Raw genomic sequence first — 9,132 nt, 5'->3', positions numbered from 1 at the left:
GTTCTGCTGCTGCTCTGCCAACCAATTAGCTCTGTGACCGAAGGCAGGCCAGTTTTCCTCGCTGATCAGTTTCTTCTTCTCTAATATGGATGGAGGTGGAACAGATGACATCTCAAAGGCCTTCTAGCTCAAAAATTCTATGAGTTCTATGCAGAGCTGTCTATAATTTGTGGGGCTGGGTGCAAAATAAAAATGCAGGGCCCCTTGTTAAAAAAAATTCTTGTCTATGGCCATGCTACCCTGAGCAAGCCTGATCCCGTCTGATCACAGAAGCTAAGCAAGGTTCGGCCTGGTTAGTACTTGGATGAGAGAACACTGAGGAATACCAGGTGCTGTAGGTATAAAAAATAAAAATAAAAAATAAAAAAGAGAAAGGATTGTAAGCTGACAAAGTCCTTGCAATCTGTGAGGTCAGCCAAGGGTTGCCTTGTCCCTCCCAAAAATATATTCTTAAGAATTTCAAGACAGCAATAGCGGAATATTAAATCAAACATAGGGCTCTTCTAAGCACAGGGCCCCGTGCACTTTATCAGATAGCTTGCCCATGAAGCTGGCTTTGATTCTGTGGATGTCCCCATCACTACCCTTTACTTATTACTTTTGATGGAGTATCTGCTTCATATAGTGGGAAGAATATGGTTTGAAGTCAGAAAGACTTGGTCTTTAATCTTGGCCCTGGGTACTAATGTGATTTGGGTTACTCACATAATTGCTCCTTGCCTCAGTTTCTTTGTGTGTGTAAAATAGGGATAATCATATCTACCTTGCAGGACTGTTGTGAGGAATTAAGATAGACACACTGAGCATATGGAGGGATTGAGTAAAGAGCATAACCAGTGTCGCGAGGTAACATATATTCACATTAAACTGAATTTCTTCTGAAAGAGGAATTCATGGAGCTGTTGCTTTTTAAGGCAAGGTTGTGTGCTGCTAGAGCGACAGATTCAAAACAGACCTTTATGCCAAAAAAAAAAAAAAAAAGTCATGAGTGTTTTTTTACAGTAACTGCATCTGCAGTGCTCTGCTTTTTGGACCACACACTCTACGATTTAGGAAGTCATTCCATTCCCAACTGTAAATTATCTCTTGGGCCTGTTACTTTTTTCATTCAGTTTCCCATCCTCCCACTCTTATCCCCTGCTATTCAAAACTACATGTGGGTTTTGAGAAAAAACATTGGAGTTTCACATTTATTTCACAGCTATTATTGTTCTTGTTTGCTTTTATTTCACGTGTATCCACATGTGCAGTTTTTCCTTGATCTCTGTAGCCAGGGATGGCCAGCCTCTCCTTAGATCTCTCTCTGCTCTAGTAAATGCACTGAGCAGAAGTCAGCTTCTGCCAGGGGAGGAATTATCATTCATTCATATATTCATTCCTTCATTCATTAGCTCTTCATTTTTTGAGCACTTAATATGTGCTGACCATGTTGCCAGGCACTGGGAATACAGAGGTGAATTATGACTTTTGAGAAACTCAAGAACTAGTGGGAGAGATAAATGAGTGAACATCGAACTTGAATACAAGGTAAATACTTTCATAAAGATTTCAGGGTGTGGGGTAAGAGGAGTATGATTCCCATAAGTTCAGTTTCCACCTGGATGGACCAGAGAAAGGAACATTTGAGCTGGGTCTTGAAAGGTGAGTAGGAATTTTTCAGGAAAAGATATGTCCATCTGAAGGGAATCCTGGAACCTCACTGCTGCGTTGCCATCCTTTGTATCATCTTTGCCACTTCCCTGAGACATTCGTCTCTAGATCATTCTCATGTAACTCCAGCTTCACAAATTGAGCCGCCCTTGGTACACCATCTACCTTCATGCTCTAGTAGATAAGATTATGTGGACGTGAGTTCCCTTCACTCTCTTTACTTGAGTTATGCGATTCTTCACTCTTCCCCCTTTTATTCCTTCTCTTTCAGAGGAGCAGTTCCTCTCTTCTTCCAAAGCCATCCCACCTCCTTCAAGACTTTGCTTATTAAGTTCTCTCTCTCACAGCTTCAAAATCTCCTACTTTCAAGTTCCTTTCCTTCTGTCAACAAACAAGTTCTAGTCTCATACAACCTAAAAACAAATGAAACCTTTTTGAACCCTACTATCCCCTCAAGCTATGGAGGCACTGATCACCTTCTTTTTACTAACACACTTGTTGAGGAAATCACTTTCTCCTCTCTCAGGCCTGACATTCTCACTCCTCCTTCACTCCTTATCTTCTATCAGTTTGGCTCCACCAGCACTTCTTCTTTGCCCACATCACAGATCCTATATTGCCCCTTGGTCTCAGCTATATGACTGACTCCTAAACCTTGTTTCTGGGTTCCCCTGCTTCTCTAAGCCTCATTCTCATCTTTCTCACTGTCTCTGTGATAGTTTCATCAGGGTGGCTCACTGACATCTCAGCTACTGAGCTCATTACCTTCTTCTCCAAATCTTGATATTTTGGTGAGTGATACTGTCATCATCCCAATATCCAGAATCAGGATCTGAAACATATTATTTATTCCTAATCCTTTCTCTCCCTTACCTTATTTCCAATTATGTACCAAATCCCATAAGGTGTCATTTTGAAATGGTTCCTGCCATCTTTGCTATTATGAAAGCAATGGTTTTCCCTTGCCCTTGGGCTACTGTGGTTGTCTGATAATGCATTTCCATTCTTTTCCAACCCAGATAAAATAATCTTTCCAAAGCTTCACTCTAATGGTGTTAATCCCCTTCCTTCCTTAATTTACTCACACTTGTCTCTGGATAGTAACTGAGTGTTTTAAAAACAAAACCTGAGTTTTCTATTCAATTCAACAAATTCTTGTTTGGTGTCTGGTATGTGCAAGTCATTTGATGAGGAGCTGCAGAAGTAAAAAGAGGAAGATAAGAGTATTTGCCTTTAAGGAATAGAATCCAACTTTAAGAGAAAACCACTGAGATAAGACAGAGAATGAGGAGATCTAGAGTATAGAGGAGAAAAAAAGCAATGATGTTTACAGAAGGAGGAGATCACTGTGTGTGTGTGTGTGTGTGTGTGTGTGTGTGTGTGTGTGTGTGTGACTATGAAAATAGAAGAGGTGTTTGTAAAGGATTTTGACAAGGAAAAATGAAAATGAAACTTTCCAGGTGAAAAAAACAATTCTAACAATGGCGTCAAGAAGGGAAAGTACCATGCATGTTTGGAAAATAGTGAGTAATCCAGATTTGCTGAAGCATAGAAGTCTAGTGGAGTCTAGTCTAATTCCACTCACTTGATAAGTACCAAAATCCACATATTCCTTTAGAAAATATATAGTAAATTGTATAACTTAGGGTTTTGACTTATGCTTCAATAAAAATATTTATTTGAGTGCTGTGTCTCCTTGTTGGGACACACACGCACATAGAGACACACACATGACTATGCTAAGTAGGCTTGGGTGGATACACAGACTTTGCTTTTGAGGAACTCAAGTCTCTTTGGAGGGGGGAATAATTGCACTTCATGTGATCAACACTATTAGTACAAGTAAAGATGTGTGAAGTGCCTCTGGCAGCCAGTGGAGGGAAAGGAAATTAAGTTGGCATGGATTGTAAGGAAAACTATCTAGATAGGTAGCATGTGATTTAGGCTTTTAAGAACAAGTTTGTCAGTGAGAAGGGGAAAAGTAGGGTGTTTCAGGTACAGGGAACATGAAAAAAGATGTGTGTGTATGGTGGAGGAAAGTGTGTGAAAATGTATTCGTAGAAAGGTGAGTTGTCTCATGGGCTAGATAATGGTTCTCAATAGAAGGGGTTACCCCCTGGTGGTTCTTATTGAGTGAGGGTGACTAGAGTTGTCTCATGGGCTAGATAATGGTTCTCAATAGGAGGGGGTTACCCCCTGGTGGTTCTTATTGAGGGTGACTTTGTCCCCGAGGGCACATTTGGTAATGTCTCTGGATATTTTTTGATTGTCACAAGCTTGGGGAGGTGCCACTGGCATTGCGTGGGTAGAAACCAGGGATGCTGCTAAATATCCTACAATGCACAGGACAGCCACTTACAACAACAATTGATCCCATTCAAAATGTCAATAGTGCTGAGGTTCAGAAACCCTGGGTAGGGTATGGCAGTCCTAGAAAGAAGTGGCGGGAAACAACGTTGGAAAGATAGATGTGTTAACATTATGGAGGTTTCCAGAAAGATAAGAGTTTTTAAAATCCATTTAATTGGTCTCATTTTCCCCAATGGTGATCATTAATAGTAAAATTCTATAACAAGTGATAATGCTTACAAGTAACAAAAGAGCATTTTCTTTATAAAATTCTATAACTAAAGCTTTGAAGTCATTTGAACAAATATTTTCTTATGGAAAAGTATCCATTTGTAGCCTCTTCCTGGTTACTAGTTAGATTCCTCTGATCCCTGCCATTCCTCCCATTCCTGCCCCAATCCTTACCTCCACCCAGTGCATCCAGGGTTATCCACTGTGCCTTCTAGCTAAGCTGATCCAGGAAGTTCAGGAGCCGAGCTCTGAGTAAAAGTGGACTGGGTCTCTCTGCGACTGTAACTAGGAACTGATTACTTGTTCAGATAGCTAGGTATGGGCTATCAGGAAAGACTGGCTCTGCTCCAGGACTAAAACTGGATGTCTGTGAGCAGAAATCTGGGGATCACTTTCTCTAAGTTGTATTCATGTTGGAAAAGCTGAATTCATGTTTTCATCACTTAATTCAGTACTTCCCTCCCACATACACACACTCTTGCATGATGAATCCCTGTCCTAACCCCATAGCTGGGTGTTAGATCCACTTGATGATTAAGAGGTTGATAACTAACTGGAAATTACTTAGGAAACACACAGGACCTCCTAAGTCTAGTTTCAACCTTCTAAACAAAGGTATCAGCCCAGAAATTATTTCCTGAAGTACAGGAGACAAAGAAGGTTATGGGGCAGACCCTTCATTCTGATCAAAGAAGACCGATTACCAAAGACTATATATTAATGGTTTTCAAAACTTTGAGTTCAGGGAACATTTCCAAATACTGGAATTTTTGATGGCATCCTTAAAAAGTTTACACAGAATTCACTATCATTATACTACAATGGCATTCATATATTGAAGTTAAAAGGATACAACTTGTGTGTCCAGAGAGAAAGGTCACAATTTAAAAGTTGGATAATGTTCAGCTCCTTGTGCTGAGAAAGTGTATGATGCAGATATGGTTATCAGACAAAATATAAGACACCCAGTTAATTTCAAATTTTGGATAAATAATGAATTTTTTAAAGTAGAATTATGTCCTATGCTAAATTCATTTATCTAAAATTCTAATTTAACTGAGCACCCTGTATTTTTATTTGATAAATCTGGCCATCCTACCCCAGATGGAATGTGAGACAGGAATCTTCCATTTATTCAATCAGTATCTGTGCGCTTGTGCTTCTCTGGGATAAGTAGCTTTCCCCTCTGGATAGATAGTTGTTAAAGATGCATACAACGTGGTGGTGACTCCATAGTGTAGTAGTTAGCATGTATACTTCACACACCAGAAGGTCCTGGGTTCGCACCCCAGGTGGAGCCATGGACCTTTGCTGTGAGCGTGTGGGAGGAGACACCCTGCTTTCAGAGATCTAGTTCTTACGGAGAAATGGGCAACATCCATGGGTCAGGGGTGGAAGTGGGGTTGGGGGGCGGAGGGAATAGAGAGTGAGAAGAAAAAGATGCATACAACATGACCCTCTAGCTCAAGGTAACTACCTTAGCTAGTGCTCAATTGAAGAAATGATCTACTTTAATGCTGGAGGGTGAAAAATGTCTGGAATGGACTAAGAGATATTGATCTCTGATGTGGTACATTTGTTAAGCATTTTCTTCATTTGACAAATATTAATTGAGCTTCTGAACTATTGTAGGCACTTAGAACAGGTGGAGAAATGAAATTGTTTCTTATTAGGACAAGGAACTAAACATTCTTTTTCTCATGATGCCTACATGCTTATGTAGTGAAATTTTCAATGCTAATTTCAATATTCTTAATTTTTATCCTAGAATTGACCTGAGTTAGATGTGACTCTATGTATAGGCTTTGTCACACTTGAGTTCCTTGTCACTATTTAAACATCTGCAGTTACTGCCCTGGTCATGTTTTCTTGCATACTCCTGAGGCAAAATTCTTGCTATGCCAGCATCTCCCATAGTAGATTTTATAAGAACAGACAGCAATAAATACTGATGGAAAAAAGAAAGCTTTTAGAAGCATGATTCTCCTAACTGAAAACTTTTTGGTTTTTGGCATGTATGCATATATGCATGTATGTATGTTTTTTTTTTTGAGTGGATCTGGATGCACAAACAATGATGGGTCTCTTGAAAATGTTGAGTGTACAGAGACCATCTCCTTTCTGAATGAATCTTAATTTAAAAAATAAAACAAAACAATTTCTTGACCAGTTTAGTCACAAAAGCAAACACTTGAAAGATTCCAATAACAATTTCTTGGGCAGAAAAGATGGCCGCTGCTCCGAGCTTGGTTCAGCAGCAGACACTGAATGTGGCTTGGCTCCATCCCTTGGCATAGTACTAGGGTGTTATGTTCCACTAAAGGCCCTGGTACCTTTTCAGAAACTCTCCAAATCAGGCACAGACTTGCTGGCAGCCACAGCAGAGGGATCTTACTGATCCATGCCCAACTCTCAGGAGGTAACTGGCAAGAGAGAAGAAAGCAAAACAAGCAACCAAATCCTTGTACACCTTATAAATTTGACTTGGAAATTTTGCCTCAAGGCTGTCAAAGAGTAGAAATAATTATTCCATTTCTCCAAGGCCAGTTCTGGGCATTTTGTCTTGAACGTAGAGAAAAATACATCCAATGATCTGATTATCAACTTTTTTTTTTTTTTTTAAGTCTAGCCATTCCCAAGGTCAGGAAAATAAATTTAGGTTATGCCACTCCCAGCCAAAGCTCCTGTGACCTGTTTCCACTTCAGGGGCCAAGCCATGAAATCATGTGCATCTACTTTGCTTGTGAGACATCTGTTTATCTGAACTTCGTCTTTTGGTTGATAACTAGATTTGTCTCCATTCTGTCTGAGTTTAGGGAGCTGAGATTCTATTGGTGGCCGGAACGTAGATTATGTCCCTCTGCTGGGCTTGTTAACTGAAGCCAGAACGAGCAGTCCCGTCACAGCCTCTTGCCGCCCTCTGGTGAAAAAGGCGGGTACTGAACAAGACATAACGGGACTTTCATTTCCTGAACGAGTACTGTTAATGTCTGCGCAAAGGTCCACGGGGAATAATTGCACTTAGAGCTATTAAGTTACAGTAAAATGTGAATCTAAACGTTATAATGGAAAGATATATTAAATAAATGGAGTTTGAAATATTGTTCTATAAGTCTTGCCTTCTCAGTAATAGGGAGCTTTAATTCTACTCCTTTTTTATTTGTTTGTTGGGAAATCGTTTCTCATTTTTCTCTCTAAACTCTTCCTTTTCTTTAACCATCATTTTATGTGTCTTGAAATAACTATAAGAATCTTGTAAGGTGTTATCTGTAAATATTTCCAAAAAGGGAAACTCAGCATTTGACCCAAGACGATTTTAATTCTCATATACTCCAGATCTTAAACTGGGATTTATATCTATACATTCAGATCAAAATCCAAATCAAAATTCACTTCAGGAATTCAAATAAAATATGTTAGTCTTATACCTTCTGAAAGCCTCTCAATGCAAGTGAGAGGCTGTCTCCTAAGACTTTTGCATGCAAATTACATTTTGAAAGAAAACATGCATTAAAAAAAAGCCCTAAAAATGCCAAAGTTCTCAAGAAGTATAGTCAAGTAGAAGCATGCATTTTTAAATAAAAATCTATGATAGGATACTTTTCAGAATCAAGAAAAATTTTTGGAGACTTTGTATGGGTTTTAATACATTATGCATAAAACATATGACTGACTTCAAATGTGTTCCAGTGATTTCTAGAGTTATCATGTTTTCTGATTTAAGGATTCTTAATGCTAGGCTAGTACTTAGTTCCTATTAGAAGGCTTTTTTATTCATGAATTAATCCAGTCAGTATTTATTTAAGAAGTAGGTACTGAGTACCCATGTGCCAGCAGGAGGGAAGTGCTTACAGAATTGAGCACAAGTGTCTCAAGAACAAGACAGACTTTGGTCAGTATCATAAAAGAGGTAGAGATAAAGTGAGATGGGAGTTCAGAGATGGGAGAGATTAGTTGCAGCTTTGGGGGTAGATGAAATGAGAGGCATCTGAACAAGGAATTAAGAGATGGATAGGATTTGACATAAAAATTATTATACATGGCAGAAATTTGGAAATTTCTAAAGGAGTATTTTTTGGGGGGAAATAACTTATAGACTGATAGTAAGTGCCATAGAAATGACTTTCACCCATTCAGGTTACTTATAAAATATGAGAATTAATAACAGTTCAGATATTGTCAATTCTTGATTGACCTCTGTCCTTTACATATGGAAAGATTTCTCCTCTCTTCCTCAAAATACCCTTCTCTCTCCTGACCAAAAGCAGTAAACAAGAGATGAAGAATAATTATTTTATTCCTTTTCTCTGTCCCTAATTTTCCTTCAGTCACCAATACTATTTAATAAATATTTATTATGCCCTTCTTATATGCCAGATACTCTGCTAGATACTGAAAGGCAACAATTAACAAGCAAACATGATCCTTTTTTTTCCGAAAAAGCTTTTACTGCATGGAGACAGCCAATTAAGCAATGAAATAAAAATCCTAATGTATATTAAGAAAAATAATGTGCAGAGGTTATTTGACTTCTGGTATAAGACAGTCCAGATTCAAATCTGAGCTCCATTGAATACTTACTATGTGACCTCGGGCTAGTTCCTTAGCTTCTTTGTACTTCAATTTTTAATAGAAATATATTTCTAGGTCACCTAATGGTCCAAGCAGGTGTTTCTGGTGTGCAATGGCTTTCCTCCAGGCAATGATTATATTTTATGGCTCTGCCATCCCCTATGGCACAGCTGTTTCTTTAAAGCACTGGTCTGGGAATGGCATCTATTAGCTAGATCTCAGTCATATATATGGTTATCCTAATTCAAGAGAGACTGGGAAGAATAGTTCAGCAGTATACCAGGAATAAGAGGAGAACTTAGATTTGTTGTACAACTGGAAATCTTTGAT

At 38.9% G+C, this 9,132-nt stretch overlaps 1 pseudogene; it reads left to right on the top strand.

Annotated features, from left to right (window-relative positions):
* The first annotated feature begins 222 nt into the window (after positions 1-222).
* On the top strand, positions 223-341 carry LOC112485224 (annotated as a pseudogene).
* Positions 342-9,132: the final 8,791 nt, after the last annotated feature.

The sequence above is a fragment of the Pteropus alecto genome, unplaced genomic scaffold (genome assembly GCF_000325575.1).
Source record: "Pteropus alecto unplaced genomic scaffold, ASM32557v1 scaffold270, whole genome shotgun sequence".
In the NCBI taxonomy this organism is placed as follows: domain Eukaryota; kingdom Metazoa; phylum Chordata; class Mammalia; order Chiroptera; family Pteropodidae; genus Pteropus; species Pteropus alecto.
The sequence above is the reverse complement of the archived record's forward strand: the minus strand, read 5'-3'. Positions and strand labels throughout refer to the sequence as shown.